Here is a 25750-nt window from a genome sequence, read left to right as displayed (position 1 = left end):
TCACAAATGAGGCACATCACATTTCTAATGATGCCACTTTGCCCAACATCTTATAGACATTCAAGCCATGATGTTCTAGTCAGTTCAGTGCAACACTGAAATTCTGGATGGTCCTTGTTTTCATTCTCCCTGAATCCCCATCATATTGCTTGATGCGGTATCTGATAGATTTGCAATATGTAAAATTTAGTGTTATTAGTCAATAAATATATAATTACTACAGTATTTTTGATACACAAGTATCAATCATTTTGAGAAATTTATAATTGTTAAATAATTAACAAAAAGAATACACATCTGAAGGAAAACAATAGTTTCCTCTTTATTTATTTACATATACAAATGGTCTCTGATATTAGAAATTTTCACTTATGAATATGAAAATGGGAAACAATAATGAATTGCAAAATTATATCTTTTGTTTAATTTACTCTAATTAACAAAGAATTCTCTCCCCTTTTTTTTACCTTTGAAAAGGAAGATTTAATTGATAAGTTTCACTTAGTGCAATACACCTAAAAGGAAATCACAATACAATGAAAGATTTTAATCAAGGCCTTAGAATTTCAAACACCAATACCAAAATCCTAAAGTGTTGGTGTTGCATTTCAAAATTTCCCCCTTAACATAAAAAAATGCTTAAACTCATGTGCCTTACAGGTTATCAAATGAAACTAGGATTAACAAACATGCCAAATGTTCCACTTTTAATTGTAGACACAGATCCTATATTGAGTTTTACAAAAATGCATGCCTTTCAACATGCATCCAAACAGTGTTCAATGTAATATGGTATAAGAGCAACATCTAACATAATTCAAATGCTTTAACCTAAATATGCTTGCTACTTTAGAACATCCTACAATATAATTAATTAGAGAAAAAGCTGAAAATTGTTTAACATTTATAGTTTCCTCAAATTCGTTGGTACATCTAGATGATTTCTGTGTTCAACACTGAACCCAAAGTTCTTAAAACATTCCCAATTTCCATTTATAGAATAACCATAAATCATGGCTGGACTGAAAAAAACTGTTAACTGAATTTTGTTTTTTCTTTTAAAAAGTTGACCAAACATCAGTGATAAGGATCAATTTCATTCTCCATCCACCACTCACAGTGGACATGCTAGACATCCCTTTCATTCTGTTCACACCCATACATGCACAGCTGCCTCTATAACCTCCACACAGCTGCTGGCAGGCTGGGCCACCATAAGTGGATTGGTTTGACAAGCCCATGGCTCCTATCACGTGGCTACCATAAGCACCACTACTTGCTCCTGATGTAGAATTCAGGAAGAGCTCTACATTATCTGTGTTTCATATTTGCTTTGTCTTTTGACATAGGTGCCACAGCATTTTCATGAGTTGCACACTCAAAATCTACTTTACCATTTACTCTGCAATCAGGACCAATATCAATGTGTACTCTCAGAAGGTTGAATAGTGGAAAATGTTATGAATGTCATTTTCAGTAGCTTTGTATGGTGATCCCCTAGAGTTGTGCTCTGGACATTCTTCTTCTAAATATATCTGATCCAAATCCACAGCCATCATTATAGTCATTGTATTCATCATAGCCTCAACCATAAGCACCATGCCTTATCCTCTCAAAGTCAGCTCCTCTTCTGCCAGTGCTGTGTTATACCCTCTGCCAGCACCAGGTCTGTCCTAGGGACCTGGTCATTGCATGGCCATAGATTTTCATGGTGGGTCATAGTGAGTTCTAACTTCAACTTGACCACTCTTAGATTTTGATATACCTATGCCCTTTTCTTTCCTTGTGTTTCTTTAGAACATTTTCAGCTATTTCCTGTGAAATAAGCTTCACAAAGGCTTCCCCCGGACTCCTTCACTGGAAGTTCACTGGCAATGATAACTCATTTGGCATGATTTGCAACCCTGAGAAGAACTGAACAATTTCTTCTTTGCTGCATCCAAAGGGGTGTCTTCTAAGCCATACAAAGACATCATTGGCTGAATCAGGACTATTTGGACCAGTATTCTTCAACACCCAATCCATTTCAACATTATTTGACTTGAATATCTCAGTATATCTATGCCCCACAGTTTCTCTGTATTTTTTTAGGGCCAATTTGATTTCATTTCCTGATTCGTATTCAACAAAAGCCTCGCAACTTGGTCTGCCTATTTTGGTGGAAATGAAGGAATGCTTTGGGCCCCATTTTGAATTTTGTAGTCAATGAAAAAGTGCTGCACTTCACTGGCTGAGCAAGACCAGGGCAAACCCTAAACCTTTACTACGAATCCCTTTCCACCTTTGGTGCCCAGCATCATGGTCTCCTCAAGTATCCTGGCATCCAAACAGACTGCACACACTCTTTCAATGTGGTTGAGCAGAAATCAAAGAATTGTTTCTTAAATGTTTAACCACAAATTGTCCTATTTATAATTAGCGTATGGTGATTAAAATGACATGCCTTTTATAAACTTATTCAATCATAAAATTGATATATACACACATATATGTGCATATATATTTTTGTATTTATCTATAATTATGTATTGAACTTTTACAACTGAACTTCAACAGTGGCTTGGCACATTCCATTTTCAAAGCACTCACAAAGGAATTAGGGATCTTACTTTATACTATGCCATCTTTTCATGGTGGCCTTTTATTCTGTATATTTCAAAATTCTGGTCCCTCTCCACCTGACTTTGTAGTGACTCCTATCTTACCTTAGGGCAGAAAGCAGCATACTGAGCAGCTTCCAACAAAGTGCAATCATGGATGTTTCACAACAGCTCTGCAGGAAGGGCTATATGAAGTTTCACTCTCTCCTCCCCTAGAGTCAGCTGTAAGCCATCACTTGACTAATGAGCTCAGTTTTCACCAGCATGTAGAATGCTCTACTGCTATCTACTACTGTTGGCTGCTTTGTTAACTTTTAACTGCTTGAATTATTTTTTCTTTTTCCCTGTAAAAACTTTGCAGTCTTCTATGATGCTGAAGATTTTCCATAATCAATGAAGGATATAATTCAACAACACTGTATTTCAAATTTTGTTTGTATAGGTTTTAGTTCTTTTGGTAACTACGTCTGATTGAAAAGATTACTTTATATTTACTGTAAAACTCTTACAAGAAAATATACCTGAGAAACAATGTGGGATTTCATTTGCTTTGTAAATAACATTTTCTCATAGTTTACCATATCTCAGTCTCTTCAGTTCATTCCAATGGAAAGTTCTTCTCATAGATGTTTTAAATATTTGTTTGTCCAATTGTGGATCAGCTGATTATATTAATGAGTTTGTCTGGAGTTTTTATTTTATAAATTTATATTGATAGTCTAATTTTGGAATCACTATAATTTGTATTTTGATTTATTAATGCCTACTATAATATGTACTGTATATAAGAGCACATTTATGGCCCAATGGAATCACATAGAATAGAAAGGACCAACCCCAACCCTACCCGAGACTTTACATGCTAGAGAGTAAGTTGAGGAGACTAGCAATAAGTAAAATAAACAATTAAATATAGTTGGCCACCCATGTCCCTTATATCCACAGATTTAGCTATCTGCAGATTAAAAATATTTTAGAAAAAATTTACATCTCTATTGAAAGTGTACAGACACTATTCACTAAACAGTGCACTATTATCACTATTTACACAGTATTGGCATTGCACTAGGTATTATAAGTAAACTAAATATGATTGCAAATAGCCAAGATGTGTTAACCTAAATGCAAATACTATTCCATATTTTATGTAGGAAATTTAAGCATCTACAGATTTTGGTAGCATTGGAGGAAGGGGGTCCTTTAACCAATCCCCCATGGATATCAAGGGCCCATTATGTATAGTAAACTAATTGTTAATAAGTCATGAATTAAAATAGGGCTTTTGGTAACTATTCAATTTTTATTTACTTATTTAGTCATGTACTTGTTTATTTTAGAGACGGGACATTGCTATGTAGTTAAGGCTAAGCTCAAATTCATTATTCTACTTCTTCCACCAATGGAATTAAAGGCTTGTGCCACCATATCTGATACTATTTAATTTTGAATAGTGCATGAAGATGACTTTTTTGGGAAAATGATAGTAGGTTAAATGTCAGAAGAACTTGAATGATATGGCATGAAAATATCTGAACGAAAAGTATTCTAAGCAAAGTAAACAGAAATGACAAAGGTACAGAGGCAGGGATATGCCTGATATGTGCTAGAAACATCACAAACACCAGTGTGAGGGCTAGGGGAGTGGCTCAAGTGACAGAGCACCTGCCTGACAAGCCTAGCAAGTATGAGGCCCTGAGTTTAAGCCCCAATACTGCCAAAACAAACAAACCAAAAAACAAACAAAAACAAGGTTATGGAGGAGGAGGAAGTAGGAGCAGACCTGCATTGAGTTGCTGGGCACAGGAGGCCACGACTGTAATCCTAGGTACTCAGAAGGTGGAGATCAGGAGGATCACTGTTTGAAGCCAGCCTGGGTAAATAGTTCGGTGGACACTGTCTTGAAAATACCCATCACAAAAAAAGGGATGGCTAAGTGGCTCAAGTGATAAGAGTGCCTGCATAAACAAGTACAAGGCCCTGAGTTCAAGCCCCAGTAGTACCAAAATAAAAAAAAAGTTAGGACTGGAAGAGAGAAGAAGGCAATTTTTGATGTCTATTCTAAGATCCATCTCCAAATCTCATCTTGCACCAACCAAACTATTATGTAGATGACTATATTTTAATGTCTTCTGCAACATGCTGAAATTTCTACCAAAGGAATTTCAAAATTCAAAATCTCCTTGTAAAATTGTTTATTCATCTTGACTACTGTAATTTTATTTAGTTTATATTATACATGAAAGATGTTCTCTCCATTTCTATGTTTGATAAGTTTATAACCATAATTAAATAGATGTGGGAAGAAGTGTCTAAGAGTACTACTTTTCAAGTCCAAGTCTAAAATAATTTCTATTAATTATTTGAATATGGTGAACACTGAATGTTTCTGAAACACTTTAAATAAGCTTATTGATTTCCAAGGAATGGATTTATGGATATGACCAGCAAGATTATTATCAAATCATAAAATCTTCCATAAATAACTACAGAAAGCAATTATTATTCTTATTTCCAAAGGCATCTATTCTGTAAGATGAAAGTGCTATAGCCTAAGGAACAAATTACAATGGTTTCTTTGTGTGTGAGTCTTCCAATCATAAAGTAATCATGTCTTTATATAAACTGCCTATTGGGGCTTCTTGCATTTGACTCTTTCATTGCCATTAGTCTTTTAAAAAGTCTAATTTCACTCTGACATTTTCAAGGAAAAGAAGGAATTTCTCCCTAAATGCCAAAGTTATCATTAATCAGTTTTATTTGTTTTACACAAATTCATATGGATTTTTAAATTTCTTAAATATTAGCTATGAAATATGGAGAATAAGTTTTTAAAGCCTTTTTGTTAAACTCCAAAAACTTCAATGACTCAATTTCTACATTATATTATAAATGAGATTATAAATTAAACACTTAAGTAATTGAAAAAGTCTTGCGGGAATTCAGTGGTCCTCATGTTTGAACATCAGCATCATCTGCAGGGATTTTTCAAACACAAATTACTGTGATCTTTTCCTTTAGAATTTGTGATTCAACACATTGAGAAGAAGCAGAGAAGTGTGCATTTCTAGTAAGTTCCCAGGTGCTATCGCTTCACGTCTCCTCAAAAACACAGATGGAAATTAAACTGCCATTGTAAGTATATTAAGAGATTGGACCTTTGTAAGATTATTATGACATTGCCTGTATGAATGGTTTGGAGAAATGTTTGAGGTATAGGTTTGTTATAATAGCAGTAGGCTCCTGAAAAAAGAATGAGTTTGGCCATTTTTTCTGTCTTGCACGCACATGCGAGCACACACACACACACATTTCCTCACCATGTGATTCCTTATGCCATGTTATGACACAGCAACACAGGCCTCACTAGAGGCCAACATCATGCTCTTAAACTGTCACAAATAAACCTCTCTCTTTGATAATTATCCAATCTCAGGTATTTTGCTAGAGTAGCAGGAAACAACCTAAAACAGTAGGTGATGCTGATGCTGCTAATTCAGGGACTATATTAGGTTAATGGCTAGATACAAATATATAAATGAATAAATGAATGGATGGACAAATGCATACAAAGAAGCTATAATTACTAACCTCCAAATTGATGCAACAGTTTAGAAAATGTTTCTTCCATTGTTCATTGAATTCCATTACCAGCCAACAAGTTCAATATAAGTCAGAATAATCACACCTAAGACAGGCTTCATTCACTTTTGCATCATTTTCTGAAAATGCATGTCTTGTTCTATTAAGTACAGCTCTTCAAAAACTTGGGTTTGAAACAAGAGTGTGTTGTTATAGGCTTCAACTATTTCTTTTTTTCACTTCATCAAGTCTGATTACTTCATTTCCCATTTGATGTGTAAGTACTTACTTATCCATCAGTTCTTTACTTTGTATCTGATCATATATGCAAGCACAATATATTTGGCACCATATTTGAGCTAGAGCATGAGGAAGGAAACAGAAACATTTTTATAGGGCACACTCAAGAAAGGAATAATTACTCAGGGGAGAAAATGGGGTTCGAAAGCAAAGAGATACCCAATAAAAAAATGCCAGATATGCTAAACTTGAAAGAGACTTACCAAAGCTTGTAAAGTAATAAAGAATATAAGACAACTCTTTATTGTCTTTGGTTATTTTAAAATACTGTTATCTGTAACTCTATTTTACCAAGGAAAATAAATATGATCACAATGTATGTACATGTATGAAAATGTCATGATGATGTCCTTTATTATGTATGATTTAAAATATGCCAAAAGTAAATGAAGTTGTTATGAGAAAGTTAAAAAAAAGTTTTTTCCATGTAAAACAAAGTAGTAAAAATGAACGGGTCCAGCAAATTGATAAACAACAAAATAGCAAAAATTTTGCCACTGAGAAGTTCTTATATTTTGGAGGTGCTGAATTTTATATGAATTTATACTGTAATAAATCAAAGACGCATATTGAAGTTAATAGAAAACTACTGGAAAATGAGACAAGGAGATACAGGTGAAAATGAAGTTAGACAAAAATGAAGAAAGAAGGAAGGAGGAAAGAAGAGTTAATCCATTTATTAAGCAACAGGTGGGTGTTAAATATTTTTCTTAAAAACTGTCAAACCAGTCAAGTGTTATGGGACACAACTGTAATCTGTAATTCTAGCACTCAAAAGGCTGAGGAGGGAAGATTTCAAGTTTAAGTCTGACCTGGGCTATATATTGAGAACCTGTCTTAAAAAACAAACAACAGCAACAAAAAAATACACATTTGAAACTGTTAGAAATTAATAACAAAAGATAGGACTGTAAAATAGGTACAGTGTGTGGGGGTATTTGTGGGAGGAGGGAAGGTAAACAAAGGAGATTAAGATGAGGGAATATGGTTGGTGGATTTCATATACTTACAGGAAATGGAGCAAAAAAACCTCTTACAATTGCTTAAGTGAAGTGGGAGAGATGGTGGGGGCCATCTAATCAATGTACAATGTAAGCCTATTCAGAGTTGCCACAATGAATCCCCCTTGTACAATGAATAAAACCTAATTAAAAAACATTAGAAGTAAAGGAGAAAAGAAAATGTAATTAACACAGAAAAAAGCAGGTTAAAAGTACTAAAGATAGGATAAAAGTTAAAAAAGCAGAAAGGTAACTGCTTAGAAATATCAACTTTTTCAAATATCATACCAAATGCTTTTAAAAAACTAAAAGCTAGATGATCTTAGCAATTTTAAAACAGTACACAATAAGACATTGACATAATTAAGACAAAATACATCAATTTCATCAACAAGTAGAGTCAACATAACTTGCCTACACAAAGAAAACATCTATTAAAACATTTCAGTTTAACTCAAAAATCAAGAGTATGCTATAAATAAGCAAATAAATGCATTTCAAAAAGAAACAGGTTGCATTTTTAAAGTTACTTTTATAATAGATAAATAAAAACAGTAAGAAACTGCCCTGTGATTCTGATAATTAGATGAGTTGGAGTTCAAGCAAAAAGTAATGAACCTGACAGAGCTGTTCCCGATATTACTTCCACGTATCCTCCCCCAAGTTCTACCTGGTCTCTTCTGATCTAATTTCTCATTACTTCCTCACTTGTTTTTCTTTCTTCCTATATGATTCCCAGTGACGGTGTAAGTTGTCCCTTTAATTTTACATTCTCATACATCTTGCTTTCACTTTTAAATATGTAGATCAATTAACTTTGGATTTCCTATATACCTCATATATAAAGTCTGATTATATCATAAAAGTTCAGAAACATATGCAGAAAACCAAGAAAGTAAAGAAGTGGGTAAGGATGCCAATACTAATAGTTCAAACTTAAAAAAATAAAAGAGTTGTAACTATTTATATCAGACTGACCACAAACTTGTTATCCTCCAGCCTTAGGCCCCTGAGTGTTGGGATTATATGGATGAGCCCCAGTGCCCATCTCTTATAAATATTCTTGCAATCTCTCTGTCTCTCTCTCTCTCTGTCTCTCTCTCCCTCTGTTTCTCCTCTCCCGTCACTCTCCTCCCTTTATTTGGATCAGTCACTGTCTACTTAACCTTAATACATCAAGTGGAGAAAATTGATATAAGGGAAAAATAAAAAAATTCCTAGGAAGGATAAAAGCAACAAAACCAAAGAGTTGTTTCTCAGATGTCAGAAAGTTGCTGCTATCCTTGGGCTTCCCAGGAATACATACTCATGTCCAACTTGCTGGCTGTATAACTTCTAGTGATAGGCCATACCTGTTACCACTACTTCTACTGGGAAAATTATCTATGCTAGAGGGCCTTGTCACTTTCAGTCATTGGTCTCTTCTGCTGCCATTTGCAATTCCCTAGAGTCAAAAACAGAATGGCTGTTCTCTTTCTGTCTTATTTATTGTCAGAATCTTTTATTGTCCAATGCTAATTAGAATCCACATTGCATGGGAACCTGAAAAATGAAATTTTATGGCTTTCTAGCCCCTATTATGAAGAGGACACTGTATAAGGAGATGGTGAAGCTCATAGAGAGGAGATCAATGGAAGTGCATTATCTATCTATGCATCATCGCCATCTATCTATATATTTCTATTCATAGGCATACTCAACAGAATGTCATCCTCTGCATTTGTTGCCCTTAATGCAGAGAAACTAAAGCAGATACCTTAAAAGCAACTGAGGCCAATAGGAAAAGGGGACCAGGAACTAGAGAAAAGGTTAGATCAAAAAGAATTAACCTAGAAGGTAACACCCACGCACAGGAAATCAATGTGAGTCAATGCCCTGTATAGCTATCCTTATCTCAACCAGCAAAACCCCTTGTTCCTTCCTATTATTGCTTATACTCTCTCTACAACAAAATTAGAGATAAGGGCAAAATAGTTTCTGCTGGGTATTGAGGGGGGGAGCGGGAGGGGGTGGAGTGGGTGGTAAGGGAGGGGGTGGGGGCAGGGGGGAGAAATAAACCAAGCCTTGTATGCACATATGAATAATAAAAGAAAAATGAAAAAAAAAAAAAAAAAAAAAAAAAAAGAATGTCATCCTCTGAGATATAATTGATGATGACTTAAAGACATATTGATTATAGTTTTAGTTGATATGGGGATTAAGTATTGTTTGGGTTTTCATGCTTTTATTGTACAAATTTTATACAATAATATATATTAATTTTACAACCAAAGCAAATGAAAGTTAATGATATGTCCTCAATGATTTATGCTCTTTTTTATACTATTTTATAGAAAAATATGATGCAAATCCTTACATTGCTTTGTTTTAAACTTGTATGTTTGGAAAAATGTATTATAATGATTAGTATAAATATTCATTTTAATAAGATTTCTGGAACAATCTTACTGCAGTAATAAAGTTGACCAATTAACATATTTATTCTTTCGAAAACTTCCTTTATTCTAATACTTTTAAAATTGAGATATATTTTAAAATCAATAAATTCAAATATATAAATTTATTTTTTATGGAAATGATATTATAAATTTTGTAGTATAACTTATGAAAAGTTGTGTATATGTTAAGCACTTTTGTCTTTCACAGTTCATTTTAATGTCTTACCTTGAAGACTTCTTTAGTTAGACTAAACTAATAGTTAATGAGGAATGAGAAAATATTGACTATTCATATTATGTATAATATTTAACAGACATCTTTATATGAATTTTCATAATTAATCAGAAATTTTCCTATTTTTGAAATACTTTTAGGATTGTTTGAAATATGGTAATTATTTGTCAAAATAATGTCTTCAATAGCATAAAAGAGCATTAATTTATCAATCACCATATGTAATATGACAAGCATTTCCAGACTTCATGATGCCTCTATCTGAAATTTGTTTTCAGAATATGTGATATCCATACACACTGGTTTCCCAATAGGCAATAATTTTCCAATTTCAATTTCATGAGTTTACAACAAGCCATAGCTCTTCTGATAACGATTGTTGTGATTATTAAATATCTTGATTTTGTTGGACCCTAGTCTATTCATCTTCCAGGCATATGATCCTGAATGAGTCAGGCTAACTCTGATTCTCAAGTCCAGAAGGTACCAGCTTTCTATTGACATGCCATGACAAAGAGACTGTATTTCTTTTCACTTATATTCTCCATGTTTTTTTTTTCTCCCCCTGAGCCTTCATTTTCCCTTAGGGCACTGCAACTTCTGCTTCCTCTTTAGAGCTTTCATTTTATAAAGCATTCTTCTTCCTGTAAGAGAAGAGAGGAAATCTTCTCTTTTCCTGCTCGTTGGCCCATTCTAATATTTCTGCATTATATTTACTCTTAGAATCAGTATCTAGTTCAATGTATAATAAGATATATTGCCAAAAAGCGTGATATATGTAATAAAACTGTTTGCATTCTAATGACAAATGTACCATTTCCTACATAGATATAACATATGAGTTTAACATAATAATTCAGTCTCATTTTTTTCATTTGTAAAATTTAACTAGTAATAGTATATTCTGTGTAAGTAATTGTTACCATTCAAATAAAACAAGCACATTGTATTGTTACTTCTCACAAAGTCTCTCAAATAGGGTTATCTAGCATTAAAATTTGACCATGCAAACATTTGTTTCACGTTGTGAAAGAACTTTGCAAATAATTCAAAAAGAAAAAAATAGGAAAATAAAACAGTGCTACAATTATCTGTAATTCTAAAATTTATACCTATTTAATTTTGAAATAAAACAGCACTACAATTATCCATAATTCTGAAATTTATACCTATTTAATTTTGTTATAACTTGTTGTTAAGCTGAGTGTAGTGGTGTATGCCAACAATTCCAGCTACTTAGGAGGCAGAAACAGGAGTATTGCAAGTTCAACGGCAGCCTAAGCAAATTTATTGAGACCATATCTCAAAAAATAAATAAATAAACAAGCTAAAAATTGCTAATAATTCTGATCACTTGAACTTTTGATAATATGAAAAAGACCTCATTTTAAGCCATCTTTAAATTGAAAGTATAGCATACTTAAATCATTAAGGAGCTCACTGTGAAATAACATAAAATAGCCATTAAATATGTGAATACATAAAAATATTGAAAAGGAATATTTCAAGCATTAAAAATTTTAACTTCAAATTCATAACTTAAGAATTATATTTATACATGTCTGATAGTAGTTTTCTTATATTCAATAAAAATCGTGCCTCCTAAAATACAAATCTTCTCATGAAGAATCATGGATGGGAAGGCAAGACAATTTACTTTTCTCAGATTCATCAGAGAAAACTGTCAGTTTCCACACTTGAGGACTCAAAGGAAGTTTTTTCTTTTATGATTTCCCTAATGCATTCATACTTTGCCAAACCAATGGGCAGCTGAACTTATATTGGACTACCATTGCTTAGTGTCACAAGTAATCCAAGGTTATGTGCAATATAAATTGCCATTCATCTAGCAATCTTCCTTTTGCTCATTCTAACTTTTGCCACATACTCTTATTTTAGAAGTGCTTACTGAGGGTTCTCCACCATTTCTGTGCATCATGTTCTTTTTACAGAACTAAGTTGCTTCAAACCTCTCTTTACCTTTCCACCAAACTACTTAGTAGTTGTTACATTAAAAGAAAGGTCACTAGTAATTTCTATGAATTTTTAACTCTGGTATTATTTTCTGTTGTAACACTGTTAAAAGTCAGTGTTATGGTTCAAAGCTGCATACATTCTCTCTAATCATTTCCCCATAAATCCTATCACTTTGTTTGCAGTTTATGCACCACAGGATTTTTAAAGAATAGATAGGTTATGTTATGGCAGAAGCAGCAGAATTCATCTCCAAAGAAAGAATGCTTTCAACAAATATTAGTGATATTAGCAATGGAGCATGAAACAGCAAGGTTGTACTTTAATCTCCCTTTCTGGACAAAGCCTGTGGCAGCTTTTAATGGCATGACTTCCTCATTGGGGAGATCAGTAGACTTCACCAGTATCATGGAATGCTTGGCTCGAAATCAGAAAAGGAAATCAATATTTTGTGAAAGAGATGGCAACTTGGGTAGAGATACTTGGCACTTTGCCTCATAGAGCATGTGTTGCTTTGAAAAGTACACAATTCAGTTAGCGTCCTACCTACAGCAAAAATGATAAGAGAGTCAATTAATGATAAATGAGATCATGCTAGAAAAATGTTTTAGTGACGAAATGTACAAAAGCCAGGTAATAAATATGTATAAGAATAAAATAGTCATCTTGTGGAAAATATATTGAGCTCATTCTTAAGAATTTTATAAATAAAGATGCTTTCTTTTGGAATAGTTGAAAATATCTGACAATCTTGCAAAAATTCATCAATTAACAAACTCAAGAAAATGAAGTCTTCTAGAAGTGAAAGAACTGGAGGGTGTAGTTTGATATTATCAGTGAGATGCTTTCTGAAGCAGAACTTGTAAAACAGTTTCATTAAATTCAGTTTTTCACTCACATCAAGTATAGTTATCAAGGATGTCCAAACAAAATAAGCTGTTTCTCTTCCTTTGTGATGTTTGAAACATCTTGCTTAACTAAAAAGAGAACAAAGAAATCTTCTCTAGAGTTCTCAAGAAATATTGAATGGTTCCCTCTCCCTTCCTCATAGTTTTCAGTCACTTACATAAGATAATTTTCAGTTAAATTGTTTCATTACCTAAATAAACACACATATATTTGGTGTCAACCATCAATATCATACTGAAAATCATTTTTGTGAAGTCAAAGTGTCTTCAGAGCCTTTGGATCCTAAGTACGAACACAGTTAGAATCATACTAGATAAAGTGTAAGATAAGAGAGCAATAATGTACATATTGAATTCATTTTCATGTCCTTTTTTTACTTTTTAAAATGTAAATCATATTTTAGCAAAAACCAAAGAAAACATTTAATGTCTTCTTGTTAATATCATCTTAAAATTTTATAATAATTTTTACATTTTATGATAGTTTGAGTCTTCCAAGAAGCAGAGACCAGGATGAGATTAAATCTGAAACATTTTATTAAAGTAGAAATTATCTCCTACACCACATACATGTATCTTATTGTAGCCACCTCTTGCTTGTCCTAATCAAGCTCTTAGATACCACAGATATAATGTTCCTTGTAATGTCCAGTTCATCCAGAGAGCTTAGCAGTGTTTACTTCTAATGATGGGAGATTAGTATAGCCTTCAGTAAAAATGTAAATGAATATTATTGTTTCATCCATGTCAATGTGAACTGCTTCTGATTGTCTTTTTTAACTTACATGACAGGGATGCATTTACTAAATCAATGACCACATAATAATTTTTTCTGGCAGTGATACTACCTCCTGCACAGTGGGTGAAAGTGAGGGCTAACGTTTGGTTGGATTCTGATAGTCTACACTCAATGTTTAAACTCTATCAAGTTTCTTTAATATGAAGAGAGTAATATAAATATAGATATGATAAGTACCATAACTCTTCCATTTCTTAGATCTTGAATGGTAGCATTAATGCCCCCAGGATTAATTTTGCTTGCTTGTTTGCTTGTTATCTTTTAGGATTGAAGACCATTTATTAGAAGTTTCTATTTGTACTCTGATGTAATGATATCTCTTATCTCTTAGACAATTGCGGGGATTGTACAAAATTACCTCATATATTGATTTCATTCACAGCCTGTTGGAACTTCAGAAATGACAGTTAATGAATTTGTGTCCTCGAAATCTACTTGTGTTCCCTTTGACCAGGGTTCTATTTATAGCTGGTTCTGATTAGCCTTCTATTTAATAGAAGGACTGCGACAATGTTTGGTGTCTCCAATGATCAAAATCCAATCAGAAGCTATATCTACTACTCTTCCAAGTTTGTGATCATTTCCCTGATTCCCTTGTTTTTAATGCACAGTGACATAAGTACAGTCATTGGTTTTTTGAATAACTCAGAGTATCATCATTGGTAATTCATGGGGTATTGTAAGTTCCTTCCATTTAGTGACTTGCCCATCTCTATAGTCAATGGGTTTTGGATTTGATATTGGCTTAGGTAAGGAGCAACAGACAATGACTTTTTATAGGAAGGCCTACCTTTAACCTGCTGCTTCTCCATTCTTGGTCTTAAAAACTTTAAAAATGTTAAATAGCAATCTTAATAAGGTACTTTTCTATTTTGTCTTCATAACACCAGTTTTATTAATCATTTATAGAACTCTCTGAGTTGATACTCCCTGAGTACCAAGAAATTTTATTTATTTTGTTAACCTTGCTTGTCAATATAGTATTTAAGACTTCCTAAAGTCTGTCACTTCAGGGTCCTGTTATATCATTTGATATTAATAATCCTAGCTCTGTGATTGTCTTTGTTATGACCATTAATAGACTATTTAGGAAAGCCTCTGTTTGATGTTGATTCCCTTCTTACCATAATGGTTCAGATGGCTTTGGTGAATGGCTAATGTGCTACATCTCCCAGTGAAACATGATCCTTTTTTGGGTCTAGATACTAGAAGTAGTATCACACAGTAAATCGTCACCAACATATCCTCTTTCCTTACCCTACAAATCCTTCTTCTAGCACTGTCTAGATATATCAGGTATTTTTATGTGCTAAGAGTTGACCATTTCCCCTGATTCCAAAATTCGGTTCTAGCAATGAGTTTTATCCAATCTCTTGGGACATTCCTGGGTTGTTAAATATCCTGTACTAAGAAACTGTCCCCATGTAAATACATTCTTGCTTATCTAGTGTTATGTTATGATCTTTGGACAAGTATCCTTTAAGTCTAATTCCAGGAGCTTCTGTTAGTACATGACACTTATTCTGTGCTACTTTTTCATATACAGTCCTGTTTTTCCCTTAAGAGTGTCATCAGGACTCTAATCAGTTTATTCTGAGATTTAAGTATGAATTACAGCCATGAGGAAGTAGATGTAACTTCCAGGAGGATTCTTATATTTTGTGGGTGAGTGTCGTTTACAATGTCTTCCAACACAGAAGAACTTTCAGCTTTTTTCAGGGAGGATGGGCCACATCTTAAAACCTGGGATGTCTAGGGAGATATGAGGAGATATAAGTTTCCTAAACTCACTGTACCAATCTAGCACCAACTGAATAGCTTAAAACAATACAAAGTTATTGTTTCACACTTCAGGAGACTAAAAGTCCAAAATGAAATTGCCAGCAGTGTCATGCTTTCTGAAACAAGTAGGAGATAATCTTTACTTGCCTCTTTTTAGCTTCTGGTGGTTTGCTGGTGATCTTTCATGTTTCTTGGCTTTTAGCTTGCATGATCTGATTCCATTATTACAAGGCATTCTCCTCTCACATCTCTCACATGTCTGGACCTTTTCTGTTTTTATGAAGACAGCAGGCATACTAGCCTAAGCGTCGACTCCACTTTATTATATTTCATCTTAACTGATTACTTCTGCAATGGCCTTAGTTCCACATAATGTTCACATTGGAAGCTACAGGAAATTAGAACATCAATATATATTTGAGGGCAAACACTTCAGCCCATATCTGTGGTGTTGTAGAAACAACATATTCTAGGATGACAGTACAAATGCCCCCATTTTCAGGAGTCCAAGATGTTCCTTTTGGAGATAACTTTTTTATAACAAACTTGTCCTGGTTGAGTATTTAAAATTTTATAGATGTTTTTGTTAGGACTTCATGGCTTCCTACTAATCTGTGTCTGCTATTTTTGTTTAAAAAGCCTATTTATTAACTACTATTGAGCCTTTAGGTTCTCACAGTTGACCAACAAATGCTTGCTATGTCATCAGGTTCTTATTATTTTCATAGAGCATCAATACAACTTAGCAGAAATCTGCTGTCTTTGTAGTTATTGCAGCCATTATTGGTCCTGTATTTCTCATGACATTTGCTACAATATCTGTGTACATGAAGACATTTTTTTATGTCACCATCATCAAAGAAGAGAAGAAGAGAAGTTTGTGGGATGCTAGGTAGACATTAAGGGCTCCAGGTCATCTGTGAACCAAAAATAGTCATCAGGTATCCTGTGTTTCTCAGAAGCATCACTGTCTTTGTGTTCTTTTTTCTATTTTATTTTATTTTTTATTATTGTTGTCGTGGGACTACAATGTGACATTTACAAAATTCTTACAATATATCATAGTTGATTCACCCCATTATCACGTTCAGCCTTTCATTGTAAAAGAGTTCATGAAGTGCAACTTTGTCATGCATACAATGATGGGTTTCATTGTGCAGTAGGTGGGTTCTTCACCAGTCCTTTGGTTGGGGAAGACGAGGTGCTTATTTTCATTACCATATACACTCAATGTGCTTTCACACACCTGTACTGTATCTTATTCTGCATCCATCTTCTCTCTTCCTAAGTGATTCACAAGAATATCCATTCCTACTAACTAAGGTTAATGCTTCCATATGAGATTTGAATTACATATAATCAAATTGGCCCAGTAATGTTATAAAATAAATTAGTCCTGTTTCTCCTCATAGACTTTCTCACAACCATTTTGTTTTTGTTGTTTTAACTTAAAGCATGTTGTATTATTATTTGTGTTACTAATCTTGATGCCACTTTTCTGAGACTGCTTTAACTTCTCCCTTTATTGTAAACTTTAATAAATGAATTCTAACTAGCATTGTTTCTCAAATACTGCCAAATATCTCCCCCCTCCAGTAATGTATTTTTCCTATTTATCTATTATAAATAACTTTTTGTAATGTCATTAGGGGCCCTCATGTCACCAGACCCAAGAAACACTTTCCAGTTCTCTTCTAGATTAACCTATTACGTGAAGATGTTGAGTACACTGTTATATGGGCACATCCTTTCATTGGCTTCCGGAACATCACATGTCTTTTAACAACTGTTTTCTTTGACGCTTTATTTTCTTTAATGCTTACGTCCCTGGACCTGGACGTTATATGCTGACGATCCTTAAGATTTCATTGAGGAAAATTTTTTAAAGTTTTAAATTGTGTATCTAGAAATTCTTGTTCATATCTAATCACAAATTCAACAATATTTTCCAAATGCACAGCTATAGCTCAGACATATAAATGTCACTCTTTTTCTAATGTTGCTGCCTTAGAAAATATCTCAGGTTTAGTCAAATTGCCTTTTACACAAAAAAACTGACAAATTTTAGAATAAGATTTTTAAAAAGATTACATACAATCCACGTTTTGTAGAATTTAGAATATAATAGAAACAATTGCACTAACAAAGATAAAGGAAAACATTACCCATCCATAAAACAAATAGCATTTAATAGAAAAATAATCTACCTAATACACTTTAAAGATAATTACATTCTATAAAGCAATGAACAAATGTTAAAAGTCAAAGTGAAACAGGCTTGTAATGAAAGAAGTTTTTGAGATATCTTAGCAGAAAAATAGAAATTACTTTAAATAGAATCAAATGCAATTACTAAACCGAAAAATATACATTAAGAAACTGAAAATTCTACTGATGACTTTATCAGCAGAGTGCAGAGTATCACAAAATGAGTCACAGTAGTTGAAAGTAGATTAATAGGAATGATCTACAAAAAAATGAAAGACTGAAGAGAAATAAAGATATAAAAACAGCAAGTGAAATGACAGACTTATACTCACAGAAATCAAAGAGAAAGAGAAAGGAACATGAAATGCATTTGAGAAAATTTTATTCTGTTTTTCAAACTAAGTAAACATATCAACCTAACAGTTAATAGAAGTTCAATGAACAATTAAGATAAACAATAAACAATTAAGAAGATGAATGACAAGCAAATCATATTCAGACATAGCACAGTAAGCTTCTAAAATATAATGATTAATAAAAAATTAGGAATGCAGCAGGAGGAAATATAAGTCAACATTTATACAAAGCATTGATACAAATGACGATGGCTTATCAAACACAATGGCAGCCAGAAGAAAATATAATTTTAAAGTGCTGAAAGAAAAAATTCTATCAAACAATTCTGTATTCAATATTATATGTTTTTCAAAACTAAAGGTGAAATCAAAGCATGTTAATTAAACCAAGAAATATTTCTTTGCTTATAATTTCAGAATGTTAAAGAAAGTTCATTGGGCTAAGTAAAATGATGCCAGATGATAACTTAAATCTTAGAAGGAACAGGTACCAGGAATGGTAACTATCTGGATATTACACATACGATACACCAGCCTACACACATACATGAGTACACATATAAATTGGAAAACAATTTACACATTATTACAAGTTTCCTATATTTCAAGTGAAGCAGTACACTAGAGTATTAACCATAGTAAAGTATAAAATTTAAGGTCACAAATTATAATCCCTGGAATAATTGCTAAAATTCATTCAAAGAGATACAGAGAAAAACTAGTTGTTAAGATGAAATGCGATTCTGCAAAAATTAAATCCTCCAAAGGTAGAAAGTGAAGGGAACAAAGCAAAACTTTGGAGCAAAGAGAAACATAAGTAAACATAATGATAAACATAATGGAAATCATAAATGAAGCCACACCATAACTGCTTTCAAAGTTGATGGTCTGTCCACTACAATTAAGAGAAGACATTAATAAAATAGAGATAGAAATAAAACCATACTATATTTTATCCACAAGAGATATACTTTAAATAAAATGGCATGATCATGTGAAAGTAAAATGAGGACAGTAGACACCAGACAAACCACAAACAATGGAGTTGCACTGGCTATATTAATAGCAGAAAAAGTAGTCTTTAGGAAAGGAATAATGTAAGAACTGACACTTTATAATATTAAAAATTGAATACATTTGGAAGTTTAACATTTATAAATGTGCAGGTATCATTCTAAGAGGTAAAAAGTATGTGAAGCAAAATAGAATTAAAAGAGAAACAGACAATTTCATAGTCATAATAGAATATGTTAGTATCTCCATTCAGAGATTAATAGTGCAATAAAATAATGAACTTGAGAAGCTCTGAACACACTTTCCATTACCCATTCTAATTAAAATTGATTGAATGTTGACTTGGCAACTACAGAATGCACATAGTTTTGTGTTATACATAAAAAGGTTTAACATAGTTCATATGCCAGAGTACAGTGAAAATCTAAATATTATTTTAAATACTTAAATCTTACTGAATATAGTCTTTGACCACAGCAGAATTTAATACTGGTCATGAATGTATGACTATGTAAATATACTAAAAAGAAAGACATCCATGGGTTTAGATTACAAGACTAAACACTATATTCTGTGTATCTCAATAAAGGTGCTACAAATAAGTCACTGAGAATGAGATAACCAAAAAATTGAGTATGCTTGGAAACTGATAAAATCAATATAATATACAGGTCCAAGATAATATAAAAATCAAGTCCATTGAAAATCTCAAAACAAATGATAATTACAACACAATGTATCAAAATTTTAGGAATGCAGCTAAACCAGAGCTAATGGGTGCATTTATAGCTTTAAATGCTGGCATAAGAAGAGAAATAAAGAGTTCACAGGAAAAGGGAGGAATGTGTTATCAGGTGTAGACTACTAAAGTGTATTTGACACTCAGGACGTGATTTTTAAAATCCTCTTCTATAAGACAAGTTTATTTTCAGTAATAATAATGCAATGTGATAAGCAATAATATCCAGGAAATGATTTTTTAAAATCTGTGACAAAAATTGGTATATATGATCATAATTAAATGGACAAATAAAAATATTACACCAAAAAAGGGAAAACACGATGAGCTAATGTTTTCAACCACTCTTGTGAAATTTCTAAAGAAAGGAAAGAACTTTTGGTAAGAAAATGACTTGTACCTAGAATGACAGAACTGGAGTGATTTAAGAGTTCAAAATTTCAGTCTACATCACTTGTACTCTCATTGTTCCCTTTGGAGGAAACTCAGGAATATATTGGAACCCTAGGGTAGGAAAATACCTGAATCAAGTCCAAACAATGTCAAACTTACATTAATTAATTCTCAAAATAAATGACTGTATTTTTGTTCTCATGTGCTAGGTAAATACTGTAGAGCTGGAATCTTAGAAATTCCATGTAAATACAAGGATAAATAATGAACATATAAATTGGCATATTCAAGGATAGGTTATAAATATTCTTCCTTAAACCTCATATGAACATGGTATAGACATAATATAATATAATGTTAAATTATTAAAGTCCAAACCTAATCAGGACAAATATTTAGAAGTTTGACCCAAAAGAGTTGTGTTGCTTTTGTTAGGTGAGATCATTTTATTATTGACATTGTTTAAAATTACCAGTGCATAATAATTATAATAATAACTTTTTTGTTCTTATTATCATATAAAATTTCTATACACACATCTTGCCTAACATTGTTTGCACACTGCACAGACATCTTCTCCTTCCTGGCTGGAGAAGTGCTACTATGGTCAAGAGAAGACTTTAAACATGTTTTAAGAGGATATGTCTATATGTCAGTCTTTTAAAATATTTTAATGTCCTAATGTATTTTGAGATGTTTTTTAAGATTTGTTTTGATGTTTTAAGGTATTGCTAATGAGCATGATTTAGCACATAAGAGAAAAATTTTTGATAAAAAAGCAGAAAAAGTCTTGGTTTATGAGCTCAAGTAGGTAAGAAGGTATGGGATTTAGTGCTCAAGAGGACTTCAGGTAATTATACTTAGATTTAATTTATCTACAATGATGAAAATAAGTGCATGAGTGTATAGAAGGATGGTAGCTGGGTAAATGTCAGCAATTTTAGCATTGGTTAGACAATTTTCTTTTACTCACTTGTAATCATGAATGACCCATTTTTAAAAATCAGAATGAGACCAGTTTATCACCATTTAAACCTCAACCATCTTAATTCATCATACAAGAGTGTCTAACAATTTTGAATGTCAAATATTGTGCATGGTGATTTACATATATTACATCTTTTAATCCTCAGAACAACCCATAGGTGCTATTAGGCCATTTGTTTACATGAAGAAACTCAGGTTTAAAGACCGAGTTTAGAAGAAGCCAAACTGTCAGTAAATACAGATTTTGGTCACCAAACTTGCTATTTCTGACTTCAAAACCTGTGCAATGCATATTTCATCATAATTGCTTTTTCCTATAAATAAATATCCATAATTTAATGCTTTCCCATTCCTTGAGATTGTGTGAGAAAGAAACAAAAGCAGACCGCTAGGTTGCTAACTATAAAAACTTAGTTATGTTCTGCTTCAGGTTGCTGAACTTTTGCATGTTTTGGACAATAAGGGAGAGAAAAATGAAGAATGAGAGAAAAAATGTTATTTAACACAGCTGATAAACTTTCAGTACTTCAAGAGAAGATTAGGAGTGTTATCAATCTAATTAAATGCTCAATCTGCTCATTAAATTAAATGTTCAACAGCAAAGGAGAGTTTGGATTTCTTGGGGGAGTTACTGGGGCTGAATAAGCAATTGGTTGCTTATAATTGCTAACAAAGAGCTCTACCTCTTGAGTCACACCTTCAGCCCCCTTTTTCTTTATTTCATTGATTCACATAATGTCTCCTACACATTTTTCCAGGGCAAACCTCAAACTGTCACCATCTGCCTCCCACCTAGCTGGGATTACAGTCATGAACTATCCCTTGTTATTTGAGATAGGGTCTCATTGACCTGTGCCTGAGCTGGTCTCAAGTCAGGATCCTCTCATCTCTGCCCTGTGAGTAACTGAGATTACAAGCACAGGCCACCATGCCCAGATCAGCCCATTTTTGTTTATTTATTGAACTTTGTATGCAATACTGATGCTAATGACAGTTATGTGGAATTGTTATTTTGAAAAATGTGCTTCTTTTAACCCCTCAGTTGTAAGTAACCTTTCAGGCTAAGAAGTTTAAAAATGTGAAGTAAATTAGAAATGAGAGTAAATGAATATATGGCCTATTTCCCTAGAATCAGAGGTAAAAATGACTTGCAGGACTTATATTTCAAAAAAAAAGCAAACTATTTTGAAAATAAATATTTATGTTTGTATTATACTTTTCTTCATGTAAGTGAAAACATCATGAATATGATGTGTTCCCAAGATAATTAAAGCTAAAGCTAGTTGATGTTTTCATTTTCTATTTCTTCCATCTAAATATTAATACTTCTATCTAAATTAATTCTTCTATCTAAATATTAAATACTATTGCCCCCATAATTTAGTGAATAGCTGCATAAAATTTCCTTACATACTTTACTAAATATCACTAATGTAATTTTAATATTTCTTTTACAAATTAGATAATTTTTGCAAGGTCTTTGATGCTTGACATTTTTAGACAATATTGTGTGCTTTCTTCCCCCATCAAAGGACACCGTTTGGCAAAGAGTAGAAAAAAGTAAGATCCAACAATCTTCTGCCTACAGGAGACCCATCTCATTGACAGAAAGAAGCACTGATTGAGGGTGAAAGGCTGGAAGAAAATCTACCAAACCAATGGCCCCTCAAAACAAGCAGGGGTAGCAATACTTATCTCAGACAAAGTAGACTTCAAACTTACATTGATCAAACAAGATAAAAAAGGATACTCCATAGTAATAAAAGGGGAAATACACCAAAAGGAAGTAACAATTATCAACCTCTTTACACCCGATGTCAATGCACCCAATTTCCTCAAACATACTCTGAAGGACCTAAAAATATATATAGACTCCAATACAGTGGTAGTGGCAGACCTTAATACCCCCCCATCACCAATAGATAGGTCATCCAAACAAAAATTCAATAAAGAAATTCTAGAACTAAATCACACAATAGATCAAACAGACCTAGCTGAAGTCTACAGAATATTTCATCCAAATTCTGCACAATATAAATTCTTCTCACCAGCTGATGGAACCTTCTCCAAAATTGATCATGTCTTAGGGCACAAAGCAAACTTCAGCAAATATAAGAAAATAGAAATAATCCCATGCATTGTATCTGATCACAGTACATTAAAACTAGAACTCTGCAACAAAAACAACAGTAAAAAACATGCAGACAATTGGAAACTGAACAACACATTGATCAATGATCAATGGATCATTGATGAAATAAAAGAGGAAATTAAAAGTTTCCTGGAAGGTAATGAAAATGAAAACACAACCTACCGGAACATATTAGACGCAGCAAAGGCACTCCTAAGGGGAAAGTTTATAGCCATGAGGGCATATATTAAAAGATCAGAAAGATCTCAAATCAATAACCTAATGCTACATCTCAAACTCCTAAAAAAACAGGAACAAGCAAATCCCAAAATAAGCAGAAGGAGAGAAATAATAAAAATAAGGGCTGAAATCAGTGATAGAAATAACCACGACGACAACAACCAAACACACAAAGAATCAATGAAACAAAAAGCTGGTTCTTTGAAAAAATAAGTAAGAGTGACATGCTCCTGGCAAACCTGACTAAAATGAAGAGAGAAAAAACCCAAATCAATAAAATCAGAAATGCAAAATGGAAGATAACAACAAACACCATGGAAATCTAGGAATCATCAGAGACTAATGAGAGCCTATATTATATTAAATTTGAAACTATTGAAGAAATGGACAGATTTCTAGATACTTATGACCATCCAACACTGAACCAAGAGGACAATAATCACCTTAATAGATCTATAACACAAAATGAAACTAAAGCAGCAATAAAGGGTCTCTCAAAAAGGAAAAGTCCAGGACCTGATGGATCCACTGCTGAAATCTATCAGACATTTAAAGAAGAACTAATACCAACCCTCCTTAAACTGTTCCATCAAATAGAAAGGGAAGGACCACTGCCTAACTAATTTTATGAAGCCAATATTAATCTCATCCCAAAACCAGACAAAGACACCTTCAAAAATGAGAACTACAGGCCAATTTCCTTAATAAATATTGATGCAAAAATCCTCAATTAAATAATGGCAAACTGAATCCAACAACACATCAGAAAGATCATACACCACGACCAAGTCAGTTACATCCCAGGGATGCGGGGATGGTTCAACTTATGCAAATCTATAAATGTAATACAGGACATCAATAGAAGTAAAGACAAAAACCACTTGATCATCTCAATAGATGCAGAAAAAGCCTTCGACAAGATCCAACACAACTTCACGATAAAAGCTCTAAGAAAATTAGAAATAGAAGGAATGTACTGCAACATTGTAAAGGCTATTTATGACAAACCTAGAGCCAACCTCATACTTAATGGTGAAAAACTGAAACCATTACCCCTAAAATCAGTAATGAGAGAAGGGTGCCCACTATCCCCATCCTATTTAATATAGTACTTGAATTCCTAGACAGAGCAATTAGGCAAGAAAAAGGAATAAAAGAAATACAGATAGGTAAAGAAACTGTCAAAATATCTGTATTTGCAGAATACATGATCCTATATCTTAAGGACCAAAAAACCCTACTCAAAAACTCCTAGACACTATGAACAGCTAGCAAGGTTGCAGGATACAAAATCAACTTACAAAAATAATTAGCTTTTATAAATACCAATAAAGAAAAAAGAAAGAACATATGGAAACAATTCCATTTACAATATTCTCAAAAAAAATCAAATACCTAGGAGTAAACTTAACAAAGGATATGAGTGACCTCTACAAGGAATACTACACACCCCTGAAGAAAGAGGTTGAGGAAGACTACAGAAGGTGGCAAGATCTCCCGTGCTCATGGATTGGTAATATCAACATAGTAAAAATGGCTATACTACCAAAAGCGATCTACATGTTTAATGCAATTCCCATCAAAATCCCAATGACTTTCATCACAGAGATTGAAAAATCTACCCTAAAATTCATATGGAGAACTAAGAGACAGCGAATAGCAAAGGCAATACCTAGCATATAGAGCAATGCTGGAGGTATCACAATACCTGACTTCAAACTATATTACAAAGCAATAACAATAAAAACAGAATGGTGCTGGCACCAAAACAGACATGAAGACCAGTGGAACAGAATAGAGGACCCAGATATGAATCCACACTACTATACCCACCTTGTTTTTGACAAAGGTGCCAAAAATATGTGTAGGAGAAAAGACAACCTCTTCAACAAATGTTGCTGGGAAAAGTGGTTATCTGTCTGCAAGAAAATGAAACTAGATCCATGTTTATCACCCTGTACTAGTATCAACTCAAAATGAATCAAAGACCTTAATATCAGATCCAAAACTCTGAAGTTAGTACAGGAATGGGCAGGAAACACTCTGGAAGTAATAGATATAGGCAA

The 25750-nt window shown here is 33.1% G+C and overlaps 1 pseudogene; it reads right to left on the bottom strand.

Annotated features, from left to right (window-relative positions):
• Nucleotides 1-1058: 1058 nt before the first annotated feature.
• On the bottom strand, nucleotides 1059-2300 carry LOC109678479 (heterogeneous nuclear ribonucleoprotein H2-like; annotated as a pseudogene).
• Nucleotides 2301-25750: the final 23450 nt, after the last annotated feature.

Source organism: Castor canadensis, chromosome 10 (assembly GCF_047511655.1).
Source record: "Castor canadensis chromosome 10, mCasCan1.hap1v2, whole genome shotgun sequence".
Lineage (NCBI taxonomy): Eukaryota > Metazoa > Chordata > Mammalia > Rodentia > Castoridae > Castor > Castor canadensis.
The sequence above is the reverse complement of the archived record's forward strand: the minus strand, read 5'-3'. Positions and strand labels throughout refer to the sequence as shown.